Here is a 25766-nt window from a genome sequence, read left to right as displayed (position 1 = left end):
CACCGCTCCGCTTGTCCGCCGGGGACTGCCAATGTTCCTGCCTTGCACACGGGTATCAGGCCACTGTCCCTTCAGCTCGCCAGGTGGGACGAACACGAACTGCTGAGCCGTCTTTTCCTTTACCCAAGACATCCTGAATCATCTCACTATGAAGCTGACTCTGTCGTTGTCTTGAGGGCTGCCAACTGAAACCTGCCCCCTGCCCTCGGTCTCCACAAGCATGGAAGCACTAGCGACTGAAGCTGCTGACCTTCCACACCCCGAACAAAGGACTTCAGGGCGGAGACCAGGAGTGAGGGGTTCCCTGCTCCGGGGAAAGCCAGCGGGGAGAGGACTCCAGACATTCAGCTGTTTTCAGGAGAAGAGTTTTAGGAGCCCAGTGTCTTGCACCTACTCAAACCTAGAAAAGCACTAAAGGCATTCATGGAGACATCGGCTCCTTGTGACCACCAGCAGCCCTCTGCCAAAATGTGTGCTGACGACACGGAGCCCCTTCACTGAGGTCATCAATCCTGCCTCCCCCGACCTCTGCAGGGCCCTTCCTCAGAGCTGCCGGAGAGGCTGGCTCCCAGGCTGCAGTCCTCAGCTTGCCCCCAATAAAACTTAACTCACACCTCTCCCACTGCACGTTTTTTTTTTTTTTCAGGCAACAGACATAGTCTCCTTGGTTCATACATCTAGTTTAGCAGAAACATAGATTTCACCCAGCCAAAGCCTGCTTCAGAGTCTCGGCTATTTAATTCCGTGACAGCGTCTGGGAGGAAGTGAGGCCTTGAGGAAGTAAACGAGAAAAAAAGAAACGTAGACCAAAGTGAAATTCCTTGTTCCCCGGAAGCACCTTCTGTGGCTCACGTCTGTTAGTCTCGTGTCTGCCTGTGATTTCTCTACCTTCGGAATTCTTGTGTTTTCTTTGCAAACATTCTTTTTTCCTTTTTTTTAGGGCCGCACCGGCAGCATGTGGAAGTTCCCAGACGAGTGGTCAAATCAGAGCAACGGCTGCCAGCCTATGCCACAGCCACAACAACAAGGGATCTGAGCTGCAACCTACACCACGGCTTGCGGCAACGTCAGATCCTTAACCCACGAAGCGAGGCCAGGGATCGAACCTGCATCCTCATGGATACTAGTCAGATTCGTTTCTGCTGTACCACAATGGGAACTCCTCTTTTTCAACATTCTTAACCCTCTGCCAAGAGCTGTCACCTTCGTGGAGCAATCACACCAGCTTCTTTGGACTTCCTTGGGTATTCCTTTGATTTCTGTGTCCTTTTAACAGTCATCTAACCCCAAAGATTTCTTCTTGAGGGGAACAAAGGAGCCATAAGGGGCCAACTCATGTGAAAAGCACTTCCCAAACATTTCTTTTCCTCTGTTGAGCAAACAATTGAGCACCAGCAATCTTAAAAACCAAGTCAATGTTTCCAAAATACATGCTTGCTTGGCCAGAAAAATCTTTGTAAAGGTATGTCAGTAAGCTGCCATAGAACAAATACTTGCATAACGGGCAAAGCGTCAGAAATATTTCTGCATTCCTTTCTGAGCACCTGTAGCTACTCAAGTTCATTTCTGACCGGTCCAAGAGCTCAGGAAGGACTGGGGAAAAGGGATGTGTTCTGCATCTTCCCACCCCCCGCCCCCGACCCCCGCCACACGCAGTGACTTTGGTAAAGATATTTCATGCCAAGCAGAGGACTTCTGTAGTTCATACGCACACACCCACTTCCAACTCTGTGCAGTTCCTGGAATAGCGTTCTCTTTGGGGCCACGGGACAGAAAAGGAAAAGTCAAACCGGGCACCAGTGACAAGCAACCAGAGCGGGTCTCCGTTTTGTCTGCGAACGGCCTCAGGGAACAGCATTCTCACCGGAATTCTCACGGGGAGCAAGTCTCATCTCACCAGTTCTCGCCAGCGCGGCTCCAATGTGCCCACGGCATGGCCAGCCACCTCATCCTCGTATGAGACAAGGAATGCCATCGAAGTCTACTCAGGGATGGGATGAGTGGTGTAATTGACATGAGAAAGGGTGACACGTGGTCTAAACACTGATGAACTTTAACAAAAACTGTCATCCCGACAGCATCTGTTTTAATATACATTACAGTGCAAAATTATAGCTCCAGAAATTTAACCTTAGGTGGTATTTTTCTAGAAACCTAAAATGCCATACATGTGGGGTTCTCATTGGGGTGCAGAGGTAATGCACCTGGGCTAGTATCCATGAGGACATGGGTTCCATCCCTGGCCTTACTCAGTGGGTTAAGGATCTGGCGTTGTCTTGAGCTGTGGTGTAGGTCGCAGACATGGCTCAGATCCCACGTTGCTGTGGTGTGGCGCAGGCTGGCAGCCGTAGCTTCGATTCGAACCCCTGGCCTGGGAACTTCCATATGCCGTGGGTACAGCTCTAAAAAGAAAAACATAAAGACCAAAAAAATGCCATACATTTAACAAGGGCTATGTTGAAAATTCTACTTGAATAGAAATCTCAATGACAGTCTATAATTCCACCCATAAGTTTGTAAATGGCAAGTTTTGTAGATTTTATAAAAATTCTATCATTGGCTTCAGTAGTTCTCTAGCAGGGACAAGTTTGTTTGTTTACCCTTCTGTTCTCCAGAAAGGCACATCTGCTATCTTTGGGAAATTTTGTTTGTTTGTTTGTTTGTTTTGTTTTCTAGGGTCATATCTGCAGCATATGGAAGTTCCCAGGCTAGGGGTCACAGGGGAGCTAGAGCTGCCAGGCTACACCACAGCCACAGCAACGCCAGATCTGAGCTGCATCTGCAACCTACACCACAGCTCACAGTCACGCTGGATCCTTCACCCACTGAGCGAGGCCAGGGATCGAACCCGCATCCTCAGGGATCCTAGTCAGCCTCATTAACCACTAAGCCACGAAGGGAACTCTCTTTGGGGACATTTTTGATTGTCAGGACCGGGAGGTGCCTCTGGATCTGGTGGGCAGAGGCCTCCAGGAATGTCACTAAACATCCTATAATGCACAAGACGCCCCCAGGATTAGCCCACCAAAGTGATCATCACGCTGAAGGCAAGAAACCACGGTTCACTCTGAGCATCTGTCTGTTCTTTTCTTGATAAAACAGGTCTAAAACACGAGAAAAATATGTTCTTTAAATATTACGTATTCTGAGATTTTCTACATCAATATGAATAAACTAGATATGGGATAGAAAACAGTCTTCTGCAAAGAAAAATTCTTCATTTACTCTTTTTTCCAAAATATGGTTTCTTATTTCCCTAAAGGAACACTTAGGAAGTTCTCACTCCACGAGCATCTCAGTTTGATGAGTTTTCCAGAAAGAAATGATTAAGCTATGGTGTGAAAGTGAATCAGAAACACTCGACTTCTATTCAACTTCATTTATAGCGCCTCATGGACATCAACATGAAAGGTGACATCTAATGACCAATAAGTAAGTGGTCATTCTGCTTTCTAGAGATTAGAGTCATTTGTCACATGGAGGAACTGATGCTTTATCTCTCAAACTGGGATAAAATGATTGCATTACAGATTGTGAGCTCGGTTGCCTACTGACTTAGCATCAAGCAAAGAGCTCCCCTGATTTAAAACAAGAGAGTTAGAAGTTCCCATTGGGGCTCAGCAGGTTAAGAGCCGGACGTAGTCTCTGTGGGGATGTGTGTTCGAGCCCTGACCCTGCTCAGGGGGTTAAGAACCTGGCGTCACCACAGGCTGGAGCGCAGGCTGCAGATGTGGCTCGGATCCAGCGTTGCTATGGCTGTGGTGTAGGCAGGCAGCTGCAGCTCCGATTGGACGCCTAGGCTGGGAACTTCCCTATGCTGCAGGTGCAGCCCCAAAAAGACAAAAACTTAAAAATTAAAAAAAAAAAAAAGAGTGCTGAAGTTGGGGGCCTTCTTACTCAAATCAGCAGTCACAACAGAACGCATCAAAGCGGTGCACACTGGGATAGAAGGTGAAGAGCAGAGCAGAGCTGGCTTCTGCGCGTCCCCGGCAAAGACACACAGCTCAGACCTGGTCATGAGGAAACACCATATAAACCCAAACAGAGGGGCATCCCATGAGATGACAGGCTGATACATTTCAATTGCACCAAGACCAAGAACGTCAAAGCAAGATGAGGAGCCAGACGAAGGGCAGATAAAGGGACAGGGCTCAGCAGTGCCTACTTCTAACTGGCTCCTCTGGCTGTAAAGCATGTCGAGAGGACAGCAGGTGAAGCCTGAAAGGGATCTGTCTGGTCACCAGAAGATAGTGCAGAGTTCCTGCCACTGATGCCTGTACTCTGTCTACTACGTGCCAACGCACACACTAAACCACTCAGGGCCCGAGGCCTCAGATGGGAAATCCGCCTCCAAAGCTTTCAGGAAAAAAAAAAAGTCCTTTGAACTCTACTTGCAAGTTGGTGATTGTTTCAAAGTAGTATATGTGTCATCATTCATCTCAAAATTTTATATATGTTTACAAATTATTGTTTCAAAATTAAGGATATTGGCTTTTTTCTTTTCTTTTTGCTTTTTTAGGGCTGTGCCTGCAGCATATGGAAGCTCCCAGGCTAGAGGGTGAATCGGAGCTACAGCTGCTGGCCTACACCACAGCCACAGCAACACGGGATCCTTAACCCACTGAGCAAGTCCAGGGATCGAACTCACATCCTCATGGACCCTCGTTGGATTCAGTTGGATTCATCAACCGCTGAGCCACGAAGGGAACTCCCCAAGTACGTCTGTTTTTAAGCTGGTACCAACTCTACCCCAATGAAGCCACTCTGCAAAGGAAAAAAAAATGTTTGCGTTGCCGTGAGCTGTGGTGTAGGTTGAAGATGCAGCTCGGATCTGGCGTTGCTGTGGCTCTGGTGTCGGCCAACAGCTGCAGCTCTGATTCGACCCCTAGCCTGGGAACTGCCACATACTGCAGGTGCAGCCCTAAAAAGACCAAAAAAAAAAAAAAAATTTTGTTGAAATTATCCACACCATAAAATTTAGCAATGAATATGTAAGCTGGTCACTTAAGTTCACACCCACAAGAATATCTTACGTACCACTGAATGCGGCAGGGCCTTTACAATGGCCAATGAATTTTATGGTCTATGAAATACATGTCAATAAGGCTATCAAAAATAGAGAGTTGGGCACTGCTTGTCTCCTCGAAGATGCTCATAAATTACACCATGTACTCTGTTGATCTACCTGTCGACTGATGCTGCAATTATCTGGCCACTGAAAGTTGCCGAGCTCAAACGTAAGAATACACGTGGTGGACTGGCTACCAACCTCTCCTTCCTCTGCCACTGCCCCCGTGTTTACAAGTCACGCACCCAAGGCTCATGATCACGGGAGAGCACACGGAAAAGGGATTACGGCACAGAGTATGCGCACAGGCTCTGGCATCTGCACTGGCACCGGGATGGGTATTCCCTGAAGAGGGGCGGCTTGGGGTATTCAGTGAAACAACGTGCGCCCTTCCGCTGTGGTTGAAGCCAGGGTCACATTCCCAGGGTGTGAAGTGCATGGGAAGCTACTAAATACCACTGTGTCCTTGCTTGACAGCCCAGGGACACAAAACACCCAGCTGTAGTGATTAGGGGTCACACAGATCCATTCCCCCAAAACGTGCTGTCCACGTCATTCTTTCACTCTCCCCTTCTCTGCCTCTCCCCGACTTTGCAGGTACAATGATGAGGGTGCCAGATGCATATTTCTTTGGAATTTGATTTTTAAATTCTTTTCTTTCTTTCTATTTCTTTCTTTCTTTCTTTCTTTCTTTTTTTTTAGGGCCACACCTGCAGCATACAGAAGTTCCCTGGCTAGGGGTTGAATCGGAGCTACAGCTGCCAGCCTACACCACAGCCACCAGAATCCGTCACAGCTATAGCAATGTGGGACGCAAGCTGCATCTGCAACCTACACCACAGCTCACGGCAACGCCGGATCCCCGACCCTCTGAGCAAAGCCAGGTATCAAACTAGCATCCTCATGGATATAGACACATGCGTTTCTGCAGCATCACAACAAGAACTCTTTCTTTCCTTCCTTCCTTCCTCCTTCCTTCCTTCCTTTTCCTTTTTCTTTCTTTCTCTCTCTCTCTCTCTCTCTCTCTCTCTCTCTCTCTCACTCTCACTCTCTCTCTCTCTTTTTTTGTCTTTTTAGGGCCACACCTGCAGCATATGGAAGTTCCCAGGCTAGGGGTCGATTCAGAGCTGTAGCTGCTGGCCTACACCACAGCCACAGCAACACAGAATCTGAGCCACATCTGTGACCTACACATCTCAGCAACAGTGGATCCCCGACCCACTGAGCAAGGCCAGGGATCGAACCTGCCTCCTCATGGATACTAGTTAGATTCATTTCTGCTGTGCCACGACAGGACCTCCAGTTTGGTGGTTCTCCAGTCTTCAAATTGGCAACAACAGCACGATGGCCCGGAAGCCTGGGAGACGTGGGGGCCCTGAGCTCCACCCCAGCCCAGCTGAAAAGGAGGCTGGGAGCAGGGCGGGTAATGTGTCCTCGCAGGTTCTCCAGGTCATCTGAGGCGTTCTAAGTTTTGAGCAACAAGGTCATGAGCTCTCAACGTCACTGTGCAGACTTCCGCTGGTGTACGAGGCAGGCTCCATCCTGATTCAGCAGGCTGCGTGAGGGCGCCAGAAATCTGATTCTGCAGAAGAGCTTCAGGTGCTTCTCCCGCAGGTCACGGGGGCAGCATGGGCAAGGTCACAGTCCCTCACTCTGAGGCATCAGCATCTATGAGAAATCCCGCCATGTCTGAGCGTGCCTTAAGGAAGGGGATTCAGTGGGGAACAGGGGAAACTCCAAAGCCAAGGGTAGTGAGAGAAGAGAAGCCACGGCCTCCATCCACACATCATCCTGCACAGAGGTACCTGGAGGCCTGTGTTACCGGATGCAGTGGGTCTGGGCTCCGCTCACCATCACCTGCCTGCGGTCCTCTGGGAGACACGCAGTGAAGCGACAGGCAGACTCCTGCTGTCAGCTGGGCAGAACTGGGCACCAGCCTCCTGCCACGGATGGGGTCCCCTTGGGTGCTCATAGCCTCTCCTGTCATGAGGGGCTGAGTTTGTGCACAGCGCCCCCACCACATGCACACTGGGCAAAGCAAAGGGGGGAGAAGCCCCTTGACGCAAGTGCCCGCAGTCTGTGCAACCCAGAGGGAGCAGTAAGGGCCATGGGAAAGCTCAGCCCACTGCACCCCAAGTGTCCACAGACCGTGCTCAGAGCAGTGCCCCCTACAAGCTCTGACCTTCTGGATGTCCTTCATACGTGGCTTTTCCCACCTCCTGTCCTGGAGGAAAATAATCACGCAGGTGCCTTGCCTGTGAGATTGCATTTCCTTCCCAATCCTGAACACAGGCTCCCTCCCTCGAAGGGAAATGCACGAGCCACGGGGGGCGTGGGAATTAACTCGAGGCAGGAGGAGGGTGGGGAGCCTTCACCGTCTCTCTACACATCAAATCCACACCTTAACCCTTTCACCATCCTACAACTTTGTCAACCATACCTCAAAAATACTGAAAAAAAGAAGCACCTCACGGGTTAGGCTAGAAGCACCCATCAAAGAGCTGGTCTTACAGGCGCAGGGAGTATGCTATGCATGAAATCCACAGAGTCTGTACCTGCGACGGAAACCGCTGAACCGGCTGAGCCGGGGAGATGCAAACCCAGCCTAGACACAGGAAGCAGTGGGATGGTGGATCCACACTTCCAAGACAGAGCCAGGCCCTCGGACCTCAGGGGGTCAGGATGGGGGTGGACATGAGGTCAGTGGGTGGACATCGATGTGAAAAGGCAAGTGATCCCACAAAGCCACCCAGTGCCTGACTCCCAGGCTGCCTGACTCCCAGGCTGCTTCGCAGAGGGTGGCTGTGAGACAGCCTGGTACAGTGAGTTAGTTCCACACTGAGAAAGGGTTGAAAAGAGACGGTAAAGGTAGGGCCACCACCCAGCTCACCTCGTGGAACCTCGGGACTGTAACTGCTCAGGCCTCTACTGCCCTTGGTCAGTCGGAAGGGCAGGGAGGTCCTATCTGCATCTGAATCCGAGCACCTGGAGTCTGCAGATGCGAGCATTCTTCCGCACTTGACATGGACATGCTACTCTTGCCTTTGGAGTGGATACGCAATGAGATCCTGCTGTGTAGCCCTGGAGACTGTATCTGGTCACTTGCGATGGAGCATGGTAACACGAGAAAAAAGAATGTATGTACGTATGTGTGACCGGGTCACCTTGCTGAACAGTAGAAAACTAACAGAACACTGCAAACCAGCTATAATGGAAAAGAAATGAAAATCATTTAAAATAAAAAAAAAAAAAGAAACTCAAGCTGGTAACCATATTCCAACTTGGGTCTTTCCAAAAGGACAGACTCCAAGGTTTTTAGGCATAAGATTTAGGCCCTAAATCCTTGAGGTGCTGCAGAGTGGGCCTCGTGCCAAGAGGGTCACTCTTCCAGCTGAGAATGGCTGTCAAAGGGGGTCTCGGGACTCCCTCAGGACCACATGGGGTCCAGGCCTTGCTTCCAGGCACCAGTTCCTGGCATCTTCACCCAGAGACCTGCAACTCAGCAACGTTCAAGATGACTCAACAAAACTTCGGGCTTACCAGTTTTGTAATAATAATAATAATAATAATAAAAGCAATGATACAATAATAATGATGATAAATGAAGCCCAGAAAGCCAAGGCATTATCTTACAATGTGGGATGCCATTTATCTATTTATTGTCTTTTTAGGGCCACACCTGCGGCATATGGAGGTTCCCAGGCAAGGGGTTGAAGTGGAGCTGCAGCTGCAGGCCTACACCACAGTCACGGCAACTCAGGATGCGAGCTGCACCTGCGACCTCTACCACAGCTCACGGCCACACCAGATCCTTAACCCAGTGAGCGGAGCCAGAAATTAACCCTTGTCCCCATGGATACTAGTAGGGTTCACTACCACGGACTCATGCCAGGAACTCCCTGGATGGCTTTTAAAAATACATACATTAAAAATAAGACTCTGATGTTCAACAGCAAAAGCTCAAACAATATGTACATAGTTTTGTAATCACATACATGATTTAACACCTCCTCAAGATCAGGCACATGTTCGTGGAGGAATACATGCCATCTGCTTTGTATATACATTACATACATATTACATACATATAATAAGGGATTAAGGTCAGTTCCTAGTATATTACGACAAACATGTTTGTTGCTACACCAGGGAAAAAGCATTTTTTAAACATTAAATCAAGAAGCCTAGTATGAAACATACAACCAAAGGCCAGGGCAAAACCAAGCCCAGAGCACAGTCGGCCTTTTATATTGTAGGACAGTGCCCCCTGCAGGAACAACTCATGTCCTTTATTTCAGAGTAAAGGTTTTCAGCAGTCTATAAAGTTTTTGTGTTAGATTTGGTCACTTAAGAAAGTAACAGAGAGGTGAGAAGTCCGTTAGGATATTTTTTTTCCCCTACTTTTGGCTACAACGTGGCACATGGAAGTTCCCGGGCCAGGGATCGAATCCAAGCTGCAGCAACAACCTACACCACAGCAGCAGCAATGCCAGATGCTTAACCCACTGCGCTGGGCCAGGGGTCGAACCTGCAATGCCACCGAGACAAGCCACATCACTAACCCACTGCACCACAGCAGGAACTCCTGTTAGGATATTTCTTAGCAAAATCATACTGTGTTGGCAGCACTAATTCAGATCACACACGATGTGCAAAAATAAGCCTTTAGTTTCGTGAGAAGAAAATATTAAAACCACATTTGAAAAATTTCCACAAAGAGAAGCTGTGTGCCAACCACACAAAATAAACAGACATAAATCGCCTTGAAAGCAATAAAAAATGCAAACTACCGTTCAGCAATGCATATCGTTTCTCTTCACTGCACAGTGAGGAAATGAATCCGACAGTCAGAAAATGTATTAAATTATACCACAGTGTATTTGTGCATATTTGTTCTTGCTTTCAAGTAACATTCTATCTAAATTCATAGGTTTACCTAAGAGCTATCCCTACATTATTTTATTTATGATAGATAAAATAATTCCACAGATCTCGTCTGCATTTCTGTTAAGTGCTGAACGGGGTGGGAAATAAGAGAACAAATTGATAATAAAAAAGTAGATAATCATCCACAATATTTCTCCTTAGAACTCGTTTCAGAGAGCGTAGCTGCTGCCAGCTGAGTCCTCTGGAAGCGAAACCGAATTGGATCCAGGAGGAGGACACGGTCAACTGAAATATTTAAAAATGTACAATGTGAGAGCTGAGGGCATCAGTTTTGGTTGGTTGGTTGGTTTGTTTTTGTGTTTGTTTTTTGTTTTCCTTTTAAGGGCCGCACCTGTAGCATATGGAACTTCCCAGGTCAGGGGTTGAATCGGAGCTGCAGTGGCCAGCCTGCACCACAGCCACAGCAACACGGGATCCGAGCCTCATCTGTGACCCACGCTGGATCCTTAACCCACTGAGCGAGGCCAGAGATTGAACCCACATCCGCATGGATACTAGTCGGGTTTGTTACCGCTGAGCCACGACGGGAATTCCGAGCTCCGGTGTTATTTGCAGGACTACAGCCCGACAACAGCCTCTTGGTGGTGGTTGCGGGAGGTACTGCTGGGGAGCAGCAGGGAGGGACACGCCTGTGTACATGGGTTGGGCCGAGGGCTATGTGCAGTCGGGTACGCATCTCAGGAGAGGGTGGCTGCGAGGCATAAGGAACAGCCATCTCTGGAATGCTTTTCACACCCTTCTATGGATGGGGAGATGCAAGAATCCAGATTCACGATTTCTTTCTGACATTTCTCTACCTCCAAGGGGCTGGCTCCTGGTTTTCATCCTGAATTCCTTCCAGGGTGCCCTGCCAGTCCACAACCACAGCAGCTGATGACGTGACCCCTGCAGAACAGGATGGTGAGCGACAGTCCTTGTTTTACAGCCCTGGCTACCCGCGGGAGCTCCTGAGCAGACGTGCCTGTTAGAGCCGCCCTGGGTCAGATCCACAGCCTGGGCTGGCTGTCCTGGGAGGGGGTCTGCCCAGGAAAGACGTGCCCTTGAGCAGAGGCATGCGCTGCAGCTCTAAAGGAGCTCCCTCCTCACCAGGGGGCTCCAGGACCTTCCTGGAGGGGGCGTCTGGGTGCTGTGCTCTGAGTCCCCTCAATCCACCTGTTCCCCATCCCTGTTCAGGGACCAGGTCTGTCTCCTCTATATCCCCACTTCTCCTCCTGGGAAATTCAGTCCAGACAGGTCAGTGGGACAGACGGCAGAGCTGCAGCTCACGCTAGACAGCCCGGCTCAGCTGCTCTCTCTGCTGGCTGGCTAGCTTCCCTGATGGACCAACACAGGTCCTCATCACTGAGGGCTCACAGCCCAGACACTTCATGCTTCTGCTGCACCTCCTTGTCGGGGTGAAAATAAGGACGGAGTAAACAGCCCTCCTATCTCCTCTCACGATGAAGGTCTCCTATCATTGCCTATCAGACACAAAGACCCTGAAGTGCCTGGGCGCAGCAGTGGCTAACAGGTGAAGCGGATTCTTTCTTGTCCCCTGGCAAATGTGCCTTGACTCTGGGACCCAGCACCTGTGGTCCTGAGAGGCTGCAAGCTACAGGGGCAGGAAGCATGAAGTACCCCAGTGGGTCAGGAGGTGTGAAGGGGAGCGGGGACCTTCTGGCTTTCATGCCCTGGTCTCAGGACCTGGGTAACGTTCTCATCAGAGCCACGGTACCACAGCCGGTCTCTGAATGTGCCCACCACACCCTGAAGCCAGCAGCACATCCTCAGAGGCAGCCCCACAGTGGCCAAGCTTGTCAGGTGTTAATTTACCTTGTCCTCTGACTCCTCGTATTGTCCCGTCTCTCTCTACTATGGGGTCAGGTTTTAGCTTCTTATTCCTGAGTCTGCTGATGCTCAGATTCCTGCCTGGACCCTGTTTTCCATTTTGCTCACAGAATCAGGACCACTGCAGAGTGTTGGGCAGTCTGGCAGAGCCCGACACCAGGGGGCGCCCTTTATAAAGGATTGTCTATGTGTGAACGGCTGGTGCAGTTTTTTTCAGGACACAGCACAAGGCCATCTCTGCCGACTTAAAAGAGCATCTCTAGATGGACAGGGCATTTGGGGTTAGCAGATGCAAAGTATTGCATCTGGGGTGGATCAGCAATGAGATCCTGCTGTACAGCACAGGGAACTATATCTAGTCACTTAGGATGAAACACGATGGAGGATAACGTGAGAAAAAGACTGTATGTGTGTATACGTATATATGACTGGGTCAGTTTGCTGTACAGCAGAAATTGACAGAACACTGCAAATAAACTGTAATAGAAAAAAGTAGGGAGTTTCCGTCATGGCTCAGTGGTTAACGAATCCGACTAGGAACCATGAGGTGGCGGGTTCGATCCCTGGCCTTGCTTAGTGGGTTAAGGATCCGGCGTTGCCGTGAGCTGTGGTGTAGGTCGCAGACGCGGCTCAGATCCCGCATGGCTGTGGCTCTGGTGTAGGTTGGTGGCTACAGCTCTGATTGGACCCCTAGCCTAGGAATCTCCATATGCCGTGGGAGTAGCCCAAGAAATGGCAAAAAGACAAAAAAAGAAAGAAAAATAAAAAAGAAAAATCTTATAAATATATAAAAATAAATTAAATAAAAAGAGCGTCTCTACGCCCAGCACAGTGGCTCCAGGATGCTTTTTTCTATGGAGGGGCTGGTGTCTGGAGAGAAAGACATGGACGTCACCAGTGATTTTCATCAGGGCAAATGGTTATCTAATACGTGGCTATTGGAAATGCTATACAATTTATAAATCACTCATCTACAAGTAAAGCAGCACCATCACCTATAACTACCATTATCTGTGTGGCCCTCATAAACCCTCAATAGGCCATCGCGTGAGAAAAAGGTTTTCTGAAGGCCCATTCTGTGAGAGTGACGGGCATATTTTTTTAGACAGAAAAGACGGGAAGCCGGCTCTCTTTAGGTTTCACAGTGTCCACTTCCTAGGCTTTTTCTCTCGGATGGTTTATAAGGGTCATAAACCCTTTGAGAAATGTGCAGTATGGAGGTGCTTTCCCCGAGAGAAATGCAACTCTGGACACGCACGTGTCGTTTTCAGGTGTGAGGGCCTCCGCAAAGACCATCCACAGCCTGGGAAGATGCCGTGTGTTTCAGAATTTGGTGGCCGGGGTGAATGAGAACATTGAATTTGGGTTCAAAAGCCCTGGTGGAGATCCTGGCTCTCCCACTTAGTAATGGCACGGCCGAGAGCAAGCCAACACTCTCGGGGGCATCTTGTCAGCTGTGGCATGAACGTAGTAAGTTCATGTACTTCTACTTTATACAGTGTTTATGGGCATCACACGAGAAGACAAAGAGGAAAACTCCTGCACAAAACTGGGGGCTCGCTTTTTTAAAAAAGTTATCTTAATAATGCTGTTGTTTCTAAGATTTTCTACAAATACTTGCCTTCCTCCAATCTCGTCTATGCTTATGGACCAGAACAATCAATCCACAAGACAGTGACACCTTTCTCATAAGACGAGGGAAGGATTTATCTTTGCAATTTCCCCCCATTAAACTTGGTTTAAAAATCCTAAAAATATCCACACTGTATTTAGGCACCTGAGTGCCTAGAAATACAGGAAACTGGATTGCCTATGGCTCGATGGGCTATTTCAGGGCTTTGTATATCTAAAAGAATGAAGCATGAATGGCAACACTGCAGGCGAAAACCCAAGATCTCCGTAATTCGAGCCTTTGGTAGGACAAGAGATGCTGACGTTTGGCAAAATGCAGCTTCCTCTGGTATCCACAGCTCCGCTGCGTTAACCGATGAACTAGCTATACTGCATATTCTTTGGACAGACACTAGGTTCAAGGTAGCACCACAAACTCTTGAGGGTTCACAGAAGTATGACACAGAGCCGGCGGCCCCCACGTACTTTACAATAAGCCCCTTTCCGGAGATGCCCTGTGCACAGTCCCTCACGGCAAACACCGTGTAGGACGGGGAGCGATGAGCTGTGATGGGAAGGAGGGGGCAGCCAGAGCACACACGCATGCACACCACACACACACACACACACACACACCCTCGCACTGGCAGGCCCACAGGAAGCTTCTAGCAGCTGGGACAGAGAGTGGAGCTACAAATGGGAAGGAAGACTTAGTGGGAAAAAACTGGGTCATTCATGACATAGAGAACCAGAGATGGGATGGAGAAGGAACGACCAAAAGCGGGGTGCGAAGGGAGGGCTCTTAAGCAATTGCCTTTTTTACTGCTTTAATTACCATTATGGCCCTAAACTTTTAGCAGAAAAGAAAAGCTGTGTAGGTGTGGGTTTTTTTGTTTGTTTGTTTGGTTGGTTATATATTTTTTTAAATTTTTTTACTGAGGTGTAGTTGCTGTACTATATTATATAAGGTTCAGGTGTACAACTTAAGGATTCACCGTTTTTAAAGGCTACGGTCCATTTATAGTTATTATAAAATACTGGCTCTCTTCCCTGTGCGGTGCAGTATATTCTCGCAGCTCATTTCATACATAGTAGTTTGCATTGTGCTGTGTTTTCGACAGCGGGAAAGGCTCTCATTCTGCAGAGGACTGAGGTGAGTCAGACCCCGAGGGTGTCCGCTCAGGCCATCGCGAATCTACCACAGTATAACTCTGACACCTCTGATTCTCCTTCTCCCAGCTCTACGGGAATAAGACGTCCTCGCAGGCCTGGTCCACCGGACCTCTGGGAAGAGGATTAATCAAACAGCATCTGTGGGAGTTCAGAGATCTTCGCAAAAATACAAGCCGTGGGGGAGGGAGCGAGAAGGAGCGAGTGATGGAGAGAAAGGAAGAGAAAGACAGAGAGATGTTTCACGTTAATTCCAGGACTCTGGAGGAAGTCACGTCAGCCGTCACTGCCTCCTCACCGGTCACCTGTTTGCCAAAGCGCACTCTGCTGAGAAAGGTAATCTGGACACAAGGCCCCAAGGCTGCATTTGATGGGATTTGAGATACGGTGGGAGACTCTAGGCTCAGTGCCCCCTGAAGTCTCACGCCCTGAAGCCGTTCTTCTGATGCCCATGGGAGATTTCTATCATGATAGGGAAAGTGACCTATGTGTAGCCAAGACTGCCGAGCTCCCAGGGACCCCGACTGTACGTTACGCATCACTGTCAACCACGGCTTCCAGCGAGAGTCACGCGCAAAGGTCAGGGACAGCAGGCCCGCCTTTCGTGGAAATTCTCTGGGGCACCGGAACTTGGCGGAAGGGTTGGAGACAGGGTCCTGACACGGCTAATGGGAAGGCGGGTTCGAGGCTTGGGATTTTCTTTCTCTTTATCTTAAGCAAAGAGGCTTGAACTTAATCAAAGAGGTTAAGAAGAACTCAGAAAGGAACACTTGGCCTATTAAATCGAGGCCACAGCCAATTTCAGATAGGGAATTATCTCATTTCAGTGTAAGGAGAGGCTCTCCGTCACATGCCCAGTCGAGCACCTACATGCGTCACACGGGAAAGGACATGGGCAAAAAGTCCCTGTATTCAGCCGTCTCGTCACGGAGTTTCTAACGGGTGGTGTGCACGCCGCTGTCCCCAAAGACGCCGGCAATCGTGGTTCATCCCTTCGCAGATGCAAACAGGTTTTTACCAGCTCAGAGCTTTGCTAACCTCGAGAAGAGTTCTGAAAAGTATAAATGTGTTACTTACAGGGAGGACACCCAGGATGGATTCCAACATCCATAACAAGAGTGTTAGTAAAAGGCAACGAGAAACTGAACATAAATTTCTTTTCCCTGCTGTAAACGGGGAGCAAGCCCAGAATACCTTCTATAAAAACAGACCTTCTCCTTAAGAGGCAGTGTCATGAATCCCATTTTCTTGCCGATAAAACACTGCTTCCAGTCACAGTTTGGGGGACATAAATATTTGATCATTTGCAATCACCTTAGTCCTGGGCCCTGAAGTTGAAACAAATCATCATTTAGAAAATGGCATCTTGGACAAAGGCAACATGATAGTAAGTGAGGTTGTTTGAAGTTTTATTTTATTGTTTCTTTTTATGACTGTACCTGCAGCATATGGAAATTCCTGGGTGAGGGGTCGAATCGGAGCTGCAGCTGCAAGTCCCCTCCACAGCCACAGCCACAAAAGATCTGAGCTGCATCTGCAACCTGCACCACAGCCTAGGGCCACGCGGATCCTTAACCCACTGAGCGAGGCCAGGGATCGAACCTCCTGGCAGAGATAACGCCAGGTCCTTAACCCACTGAGCCAGGACAGGTACTCCCAGTAGTGAGGTTTTCGAAATCTCCATAAATTCTTTTGTAAAAGTAGAAACGGCAACTGAAAACAAAACGGACACTGTGCTGATTTCCTATTGCAGTTGTATCAACCGAACACAGACACTCTGGCTTATTAAAACAACACAATTTTATCATCCTATAGTTCTGGGGATCACAAGTCTGAAAAGATCTCAAGGTCCCCAAATCAAAGTGTCAGCAAGACTGCATTTCTTTTCTGGAGATGCTAGGAGAGGTTCGTTTTTTCCAATCTCTCTGATCATTCCGTTAGACTATAGCTTTATCATTTAGGGGTTGGTTTTCCCAGCCAATCAGGGTGCCTTTCCAAAGTGGCGATTTGAATTATCCTTATTCCAAGAAAATATTCTTGAATCATAATTTTTGGTCAGCAGAATGGAATTAATACTAAAAAATCATTAAAATAAAATAAAAACTAAATAAAAACTAAAATAAAAACTAAATAAAATTAAATTAAAATTTAAAAATTTAAAATAAAAATATATAAAATATACAATATTTAATAAAATACATATTAAAATATAAATAAAATATAATAAAAAATAAAAATAATAAAATAAAAAAGTAAATAAAAACTAAATAAAAAGCTAAAAGAAAGTTGGATTAGGAGTTCCTGTTGTGGCTCATCAGTAACACACCTGCCTAGTATCCATGAGGATGTGGGTTTGATCTCTGGCCCCACTCAATGGGATAAAGATCCGGTGTTGCCGTGAACTGTGGTGTGGGTCACAGACACAGCTCAGATCTGATGTTGCTATGGTGCAGGCTGACAGCTACAGCTCCAATTTGACCCCTAGCATGGGAACTGACATATGCTGTAGGTACAGCCCTAAAAAGACCAAAAAAAAAAAGATTAATAAATAATAATAATAATCAACCATCTACAGGTGGCTACATCAGGTTCAATTCCAAGAAGGCCCCTCTGACGGGAGATGACTTGGTGGCCCTCACGTGTCAGGAGCAAGGAAGCCCTGAAGGTCAAATGTCTTATGCTGGAGGCTCAAGGAGACAAGGTCCTTGGAATGACCTTCATCTCACCTGTGCTACCTTCACTTGCACCTTAAGCATAGAGACGTCCTTATTCTACGGCTACACAATGTACTGGATCATCATTCTTGACACCAGAACGTCAGCAAGGGGGGAGCTTCACAACCTAAGAACACCAGCCCAGGGCACCTGCACAGATAGATGTCCCGCCTGAGCTGAGCCAAAACAAGCCATGAGGGTGAGGAGGGCAGGGAGGATTCACGTCCCACTGCAGAGCTTTGTCTCCAGGTGAGCCTGCAGCACGGCCAGGCGGGCAAGCCTTCCAAGACCGTCGAGCTCTCCCCGCGGCCAAGCCCGATGGCTGTGAGATGCCCCCTCCCCGTGTGTCTTCCTCACTCCCTTGTCAGGTGTCAGCCGTCTGCATGCTGGTGTCCAAGTAAAGACAGCAGGAAAAGAGCTGGGTGTGGCCCACCCCTTACAGCTCCCTCCCCACTAAGAGACCCATGCTTGCAGGTGTCTACGCCTCCGAAGACCTGGCGGGGCAGGGGGGTGCTACAAGTCTGGGGGAGTGAGGAAAGTGCTAAGAATAAGCAATCCTGGGAGCTCCTGCTGTGGTTAAGAGCTGAGGACTTAACCTCAGCTATCCACGAGGACACGGGTTTGATCCCTGGCCTCGCTCAGTGGGTTAAGGATCCAGAGTTGCCACAAGGTATGTGGGGCCCTAAGCAGTGATTTCCTCTCTTGAAGATGAAATATACGGCAGCAGAATGGAATTAACACTAATTACTAGTAGTATTGAATGGAATACAATGGAATTCCAAATGGAGTAACAGAATGGAATGGGGTGTAGGTTGCAGTCGTGGTTTGGATTGGGCACTGCTATGTCTGCAGTGTAGGTCAGCAGCTGCAGCTCAGATGTGACCCCTAGCTTGGGAACTTCCATGTGCTGCAGGTGCAGCCCTAAAAAGACCAAGGGAAAAAAAAAAAAAAAAGAGTAATCGGTCCCATCAATCTCTGTGTTCTCCTTGGATAGTGCACTTAGACCACGTGCTGTCCCCAGAGGAGCCTGGTCCCATGGGCAGGCAGGCAGGGGACGAAGCTGGGCAGGGTATGCTCTCTGTGCATCCGGAGTTGACAGCGCCTCTCTGAGAGTCCGTGGAAAATCACTCCATCTCAGGCACCGCTCGCTGACTTAGGACACCAGAAGGGCATCTGGGGACAAGGGGCACCTTCTCGTGCCGGCTCCCGGGTCTACACGGCAGCCCTTTCTCTCTCCCACCCACGGGCCCGCGGGAGGATAAGCTCTCGCCGGGTGTCACCCTGCTGCTCCGTCTTGTTCTCGTGGCCGGAGACAGTGCTGGAGAGACCATCATCACCAGTGCAGTCTCCGCCAACCCCCTTCCAGTGCTGGCCACCCGATCCCAGTCACCGCCTCCTCCTCCCCCAGCTGGGCTCCGCGGGAGCCTCTGCACGCCCTTCATGAGGAGTCTCGGTGTACGTGCCATCCACGAGGTACTGAACTTGTCCCAGCACCCAGGACGTCTTTTAAGTGCTGCTCGGACATTCTCCAGCGGGTACTTTGCAGTCTGAGAAAACTGCCTTTACACAATCACACCGGAGTCCGTTTGCACAAAGCCCGTTGCCCTCGGTGCATCTTCCTGCACTGCAATGGTGGGTGGCTTGCACTCCGCTCCCTTTCACCCAAGACCCCCCTCCAACCCCCCACCCCCAGCCAGGCCCTGTTCCCGCTGCCCTGGCTCACCAGGCCTTTCCTACCCTCCTCCTCCCACTCTCTCTGCGAGGCCTCTGGCGTCGGCAGCCCCTTCCGTGTCTCTGTGGCTCCGGGTCTCCACACCCCTCTTCCTCAGAGGATCCCTCGTGAATCCCAGGGTAAGAGATGCCCACTCGCTCCCAGACCCTGCCCACCCCACGCCCCGGTGCCTTGGGGAACAAGCTCTCAGGCCTTAAAGCTGAAGCAGACAGAAGTCTGTCCTCACGTTCTCAACCAACTCACAGAGGGGTTTCTGGTTCCCGGTGGTGAGAGGATCACGGGCAGCTGAGAGGAAGAAGGGCTGCTGAGGACAGAAGAGGGCCTGTTGGGTCCATTAGGGCTGGGCAAAAATTGAGGACAGGGGAATCACTGGCCTACCCCGTTCTGGGGTTTTGGTCTCTGTTAACCCATAAAGTTGAAACAGTGAGATTTCCTTTTGGGTAACAACATTGTTCACCCCAACTTTCAAAATGTTTCCAGAAGAGCTAAGCAGTACTGGCACGATGCCCTCTTTCTTCAGCTCAACAACCAGCTGTCACCTGATGCCGGGGAGCCATAGAAAACGTCTATGCCAGTGATACCGGGTGAGTGAAGAGGGGTGATGGGCATGCTGCCTCATTCCATAGTCCATGTGCAAAACATATACTTCTACCGCACACCATTTAAGAAAATGTACAACAACGAATGGTCACTGGGCTTCCAAATACAGAATATTTAAACCAAACCCCTGCAGTAGATGGAATTTCTACCTCCACGTGTACCATGGTTTTCCAGAGATTTCAGCAAACTGACCAGCAACACAACATCCCTTTATAACTGTGTCCAAAAGAGCCACCAAATTACAAATTAATTTCTAAATAGACTGTTGGGATACAACCTCTTTATGAGCTGGTTTTTTTTTTTTAACATGCGTTTATGTGCAGGGTTTCTCCTGCAAAGGAGGAGGAGGGAAGGGGAAGAGGACAAGGGAAAGAGGAAGGGAAAGGAGAGGGGGAAGGAGAAGAGGAAGAAGAAAAAGCAGCAGCACACGTCATCCATCACTGTGCTGCATGGCCTTGAGGAGATGCTCAGGTAACTCGAGCTGTCTGTCTCCATAGCAACACCAGGAGCAGCATCCAGTGAGTAAGGATAACCACTCAGTGCATGCATGGCAGTCTTCCGGGCAGAAAGATATCCTTGTGAGGGCTGTTAATGCACTGAGTGCCTACACCCAGCTGAATGCTGAACACAGCCAACACGTCCTGTTTGGAATCATGATGTGCAAAGGCCCTTTCAGGAGGAGGCAGAAGAGAGGACTGAGATCTGCCTGAGCATCTGATGGATCTTGAGGACTGCACGTTCAAACCTAAAGTAAACCCAGCCCCTGCTGGCTCCCAACTGGATCAAGTGTCTCAAGGTTAAGGATGAAACCTGGGCTTCTAGGACTCAATCAAGTCAGGTGTGCTCCAAGAGGCCTTTGGGGACCAACCAGCTGGCCATCCCCTAGTGACACCTCGGCTTCCCAAAGAGCCCCTCTCCCTGTGTCCTCACGCAGCCGTCCCTCTCTGCGTGTCTGTGTCCTAACCTCTTCTCTTAAGGACATCAGTCAAGAGTTCACACTGAGGCTCAGTGGTAACAAACTCAACTAGTATCTGTGAGGACACAGGTTCAATCCCTGGCCTCGCTCAGTGGGTTAAGGGTCCGGAATTGCCATGAGCTCTGGTGTAGGTCGCAGATGCAGCTTAGATCCTGTGTTGCTGAGGGGATCCCATGCTGTCATGCAGGCTGGCTGCAGGTCTGATTCAACCCCTCGCCTGGGAGTTTCCATATGCCACACAAAGGATATTGGTCATAGTGGATTAGGGCTCAACCTAATGACTTCATTTTACCTGAATGACCTTCTTAAAGCCCTAACTCCACTTACAGTCACATCCTGAAATCCTAAGTGTCAGGACTTCAACATGTGAATGTTGAGGATGGGTGACACAGTTTGGCCCAGAACAGATTCTCAGGGGAAAAATAAATAAATAAATAAATAAATAAATAAATAAATAAAAAATATATATATATATATATGCAATTCAAAAAACTATAATCACTGTATGTGCTGGTACAGTCATTTATCTCCATTTGATATGATACAAAATTAACAAAGCTCAACCCATGTCATTCTCAGAGGAGAGAATACTCCAACGTACATTCACATATCTCATTGACTGGAACACTGAAATCCTTGTCGGATTTCTTCCTGTCCTTCCGTGCAAGGCAGATGTGCACTGGGGGTTAGGAAAAATAGTGAAAGTTCCCTTACGCATTCTTCAATGTGTAAGGGAAGTGCCAAAACTGCAACAATATGAACTCCTGTCCCAAATATCATGTTTTTGGACAAATTAAATTGAGGTAGAAGCTATCTTTCAAGATCGTTTGCTCTTGAAAGTTCCAGAAAGCTCTTTCCACAAAGACTGTTTCTGACAAATCAATTTACCACCTGTTACCAGTGTCGGCTCATGTCAAGAAAGAGAATGATTGAGAAAGGAGGCAGGTCCGTTTACACACAGAACACTGACAGAGAACAACCAACATTAAAGATGCACTGATCCGTTAGAAAAAAGGGGAAGCTAAATATTCACTTTTCAAGGTATAAGAAATGCACATTGTATCAATGTGTATTACCAAAGAGCCTTGCTAAAGAATATATGAGCATTCGTGACCATGAAGGTGAGACGAACAATACAACATAATCCCATAGCAGAGGCTCAATGGACATATATATAATATATGCTCTATTTTATATATGTGTGTGTGTATGTATATATATGTATGTGTGTGTATAGTGTGTGTATACATATATATATACACATATAGTGTGTGTATATATACACACATTCTCTAATATATAATAAAGCATAACATCTTAATTCAACAAAGAATATTCAAGCACCTGTTATTTCCAAAGCAGTGAGGCTGGATTTTGACTGACCAGGGACAAAGGGGGTTAAGAAACAGACTATATTAGGAGTTCCCATCGGTGTAAAAAATCCAGCTAGTATCCATAACAATGCACGTTCAATCCCTGACCTTGCTCAGTGGGTTAAGGATCCAGCATTGCTGTGGCTGTGGTGTAGGGTGGAGGCTACAGCTCCAGTTCAAACCCTAGCCTGGCAACTTCCATAAGCCATGGGCGTGGTCCTAAAAAGCAACCAAGCCAACAAGCAAGGGAAAGAAATAGACTGTATTCTAAAAGAACTCCCAGTGTTGAGAGGAGCTGAACAATGAATTTTAATATTGAGGTGGTTTGGGGGAAATGCATGAAATACCCTCCTGTTTCTACAAGTCAGTTCCTAGAAAGGACTGCTTTCTCTCCTTCTCTTCCTCCTGCCCCAAATGTCACCTACTCTCCACCCCAAGCCTCTGCTGTGAGGTCACCTTGCCCCCTGCCACAGCACCATATGAAGTCACCACCAGGAGTCACTTTCTGTGCCCATCCCCCAGAGAGTCCCCACGACGAGCTGGGTCCCCTCCTCTGGGCTGACACGGGGCAGAGGCAGGCTCATGACAAGGGGGGATCCACCCTCCTCACCAGCAACGCCTGCGTTTCCACTCCGCCTGCGTTTCCACTCCGCCCCATGTCCCCTCTCCTCTGCTCACATAGGACAACCTCTAGGGCTGCTGGGTTCCAGAATTCCCACTGCAAGCAGGGCAAACGCTCCTGCCTTCGGCTTCCTACCTTGTCAACCTTCATGTAGTCCTTTCCCAGTGCAGGTAACTCCAAAGGAAAGTCAAAACCTTTTAAAAAGCTCTTTCATTGGCGACTCCTGTGCCTCAAGTTTCTGCCAGGAGAGAGCCTTCACTGAAGTCAGGCTTTGCAAAGGCAGTACCCAATGAGGACAAATCCTAGCCCAGCCCTGCTTTCTTTAGAGATAAAGAACACCTTTTTTTTTTTTTTTTGTCTTTTTAGGGCTGCACCCGAGGCATATGGAGATTCCTAGGCTAGGGGTCTAATCGGAGCTGTTGCTGCCGGCTTATGCCACAGCCATAGCAACATGGGATCCGAGCCATATCTGAGACCTACACCACAGCTCACGGCAACACTGGATCCTTAACTCACTGAGCAAGGCCAGGGATCGAACCCGCAATCTCATGGTTCCTATCGGATTCACTTCCACTGAGCCACGATGGGAACTTCAAGAACATTTTTTAGGAGGTCCCCTCATGGCTCAGGGATAAGGAACCTGACTAGGATCCATGAGGTTGTGGGTTTGATCCCTGCCCTCACTCAGTGGGTTAAGGATCTGTCATGGCCTTGAACTACAGTGTACGTAGGTGGCAGATACAGCTCAGATCTGGTCTTGCTGTTGCTGTGGCTGTGGCGCAGGCCAGCAGCTGCAGTTCCTGGCCTGGAAATTCCCATATGCTGTAGGTGTGGCCCTAAATAGAAACAAATAAAATAAAAGAATATTTTTTAATAGTTGAAGAGAAGCAAAAGCAGATTTGGCAACATGAAAATTCTCTAAATTCCAGTCCTAAACACCGTTTTCCTGGCACATGGACAAACTCCCTGGTTTACGCATGATGTCTGCAGAAGCTTCTGCGCTACAATGCAGAGCTCAGTGGTTGCAAAGCCTAAAACATTTACTGTCTGACACGTTAGAGAAAAAGTCTGCTGATCCCTGCCTTAAGTCTTACCCTCTATTCTATTCTAGGATGGAAGTAAGACTTGACACACTGGTCCCCAGCCTCCCTTCTGATATGTAAATCTGGCTATAAATCCCTTCTCTCCCCATAAAGCCTGCCTCTCAAGACTGGCTGCTTCACCCGAGGTTCTCAGAAGAAGAGTGGGCTTTGGGAGCGGAGGTGAACAATGACCTAATTATGCTTCTTTCCATTCCTGCTTTCGAAGTCCTTACGGACATTTTAAAGAAGGGATGATGTGGTTGCCTGGAAGGTGGGAGGCGGTGCCCAAGGACAAGGAAGAGCCCAGGAATATTTTTCAAAAACCATCACCGTCAGTGCAAGTACAAATCACAGCGGGGCAGGCGGGGCAGACGGCAGCCTAACCAGGGAGGGGGTGGAGGAGAATGACGGAGAGGGAGGTGCATGACTGAGACCCTGAGGGATGGGGAGGATGTGGGGGAGCAAAGACAGGAAGAAAAAGCACCAAGACAACAATGCCAGCAACGGGGGCATTCAGGCCACGAGACTCATAGTATCTGGAGACAAGGAGATACTGGCAAGGAAGGAACACAGCGACCCCTGAAAAGGTAAGTGATTACAGCTGGCTCATGTCCTGAAGCAAATTAACCAATGTTGCAATGAATCGAAGATACATTCTGTCCATGTGCTGGGTGGGGTGCGGGCTGTGCCATACATCTTGCAACCAAGATGCTCAGATTTAATTGCCTGCGGGGAGAATGCACGAGGAACCAAGAACACACATTCGCGTTAATTATACCCTGGATCACGAAAACAAAGGGAAAACATAATTATATAAAGCGGACAATGGATACAGAGTTCAGGGAAAGGGGAATTTGAGCATTTTTACCGTCTCTTCCTACTTCATTTTCCCCCACAGGCTTCATATTCTGCTCTTTCCAAGTTAAATGCCCTGTGACTGCCTCTGGTCTCCAACAGTCTGCTGTATCTTGGCAGCCTGCTCTAATCCCTCATTAATCATCTTAGGCATTCCAGGAACACTGTTGAAATGAACATTCCACAATCTGCAATTCCTAATAAGAAACCTCAAAGGAACTAAAAACGAATCCAGGAGTTTCCGTCGTGGCACAGTGGAAACGAATCTGACTAGGAACCATGAGGTTGCGGGTTCGATCCCTGCCCTTGTTCAGTGGGTTAAGGATCCAGCGTTGCCGTGAGCTGTGGTGTAGGTCACAGATATGGCTCGGATCCCATGTTGCTGAGGCTGTGGTGGAGGCCGACAGCTGTAGCTCTGATTCAATCCCTAGCCTGGGAACCTCCATATGCTGAGGGTACAGCCCTAAAAAAAAAAAAAAAAAAAAAAATCTATACATGATCACAATTGTCAAGAGAGCAAAATAAAATAGGAGATCATGATGAGTCTAGTTGATCTTAATTTCTAGAGCAGATATGATCCTGAGCTACTGAGCTACATAAGTAACCCAACCCCGTCACAGAATTTCTGCGTAGAAAGACATGCAGTCTCACAGAACCCATCTGAGCACCATGACGGAAAGACGGGATTCAGTTTAGGAAAATACCAGTTCTTCCTTATTACATGATGACACACAAGGTTTGGACCTTTCCAATGGAGTGTGTTTAATAGCCAGGGCAAGGCAGAGACTGCAAACCCCGTACAGTGGGCGATGGCAGAGCACAGACTCCAGAGCACAGAATGGAGCCTTAAGAAGGGGATTTTTTTTTTTTGGAGTTCCCGTGGTGGCGCAGTGGTTAACGAATCCGACTAGGAACCATGAGGTTGCGGGTTCAATCCCTGCCCTTGCTCAGTGGGTTAATGATCCGGCGTTGCCGTGAGCTGTGGTGTAGGTTGCAGACGCGGCTCGGATCCTACGTTGCTGTGGCTCTGGTGTAGGCCAGTGGCTACAGCTCCGATTCGACCCCTAGCCTGGGAACCTCCATATGCCGCGGGAGCGGCCCAAGAAATAGCAAAAAGACAAAAAAAAAAAAAAAAGGGGGATTTTTATTACTTGCTCCGTCTGGATGTCAGCTGATGGGGTTCAGGACA

General features: G+C 48.6%; 1 long non-coding RNA gene across 3 annotated transcripts in view; it reads right to left on the bottom strand.

Moving 5' to 3' along the window:
• LOC102165752 overlaps positions 1 to 25766 on the bottom strand; it is a 334775-nt gene that overhangs the window by 269106 nt on the left and 39903 nt on the right. The gene's annotated exons all lie outside the window — the stretch shown is intronic.

This window comes from Sus scrofa, chromosome Y, assembly GCF_000003025.6.
Source record: "Sus scrofa isolate TJ Tabasco breed Duroc chromosome Y, Sscrofa11.1, whole genome shotgun sequence".
NCBI classification, from domain to species: Eukaryota; Metazoa; Chordata; class Mammalia; order Artiodactyla; family Suidae; genus Sus; species Sus scrofa.
This window is presented reverse-complemented; position numbering and strand designations above follow the sequence as displayed.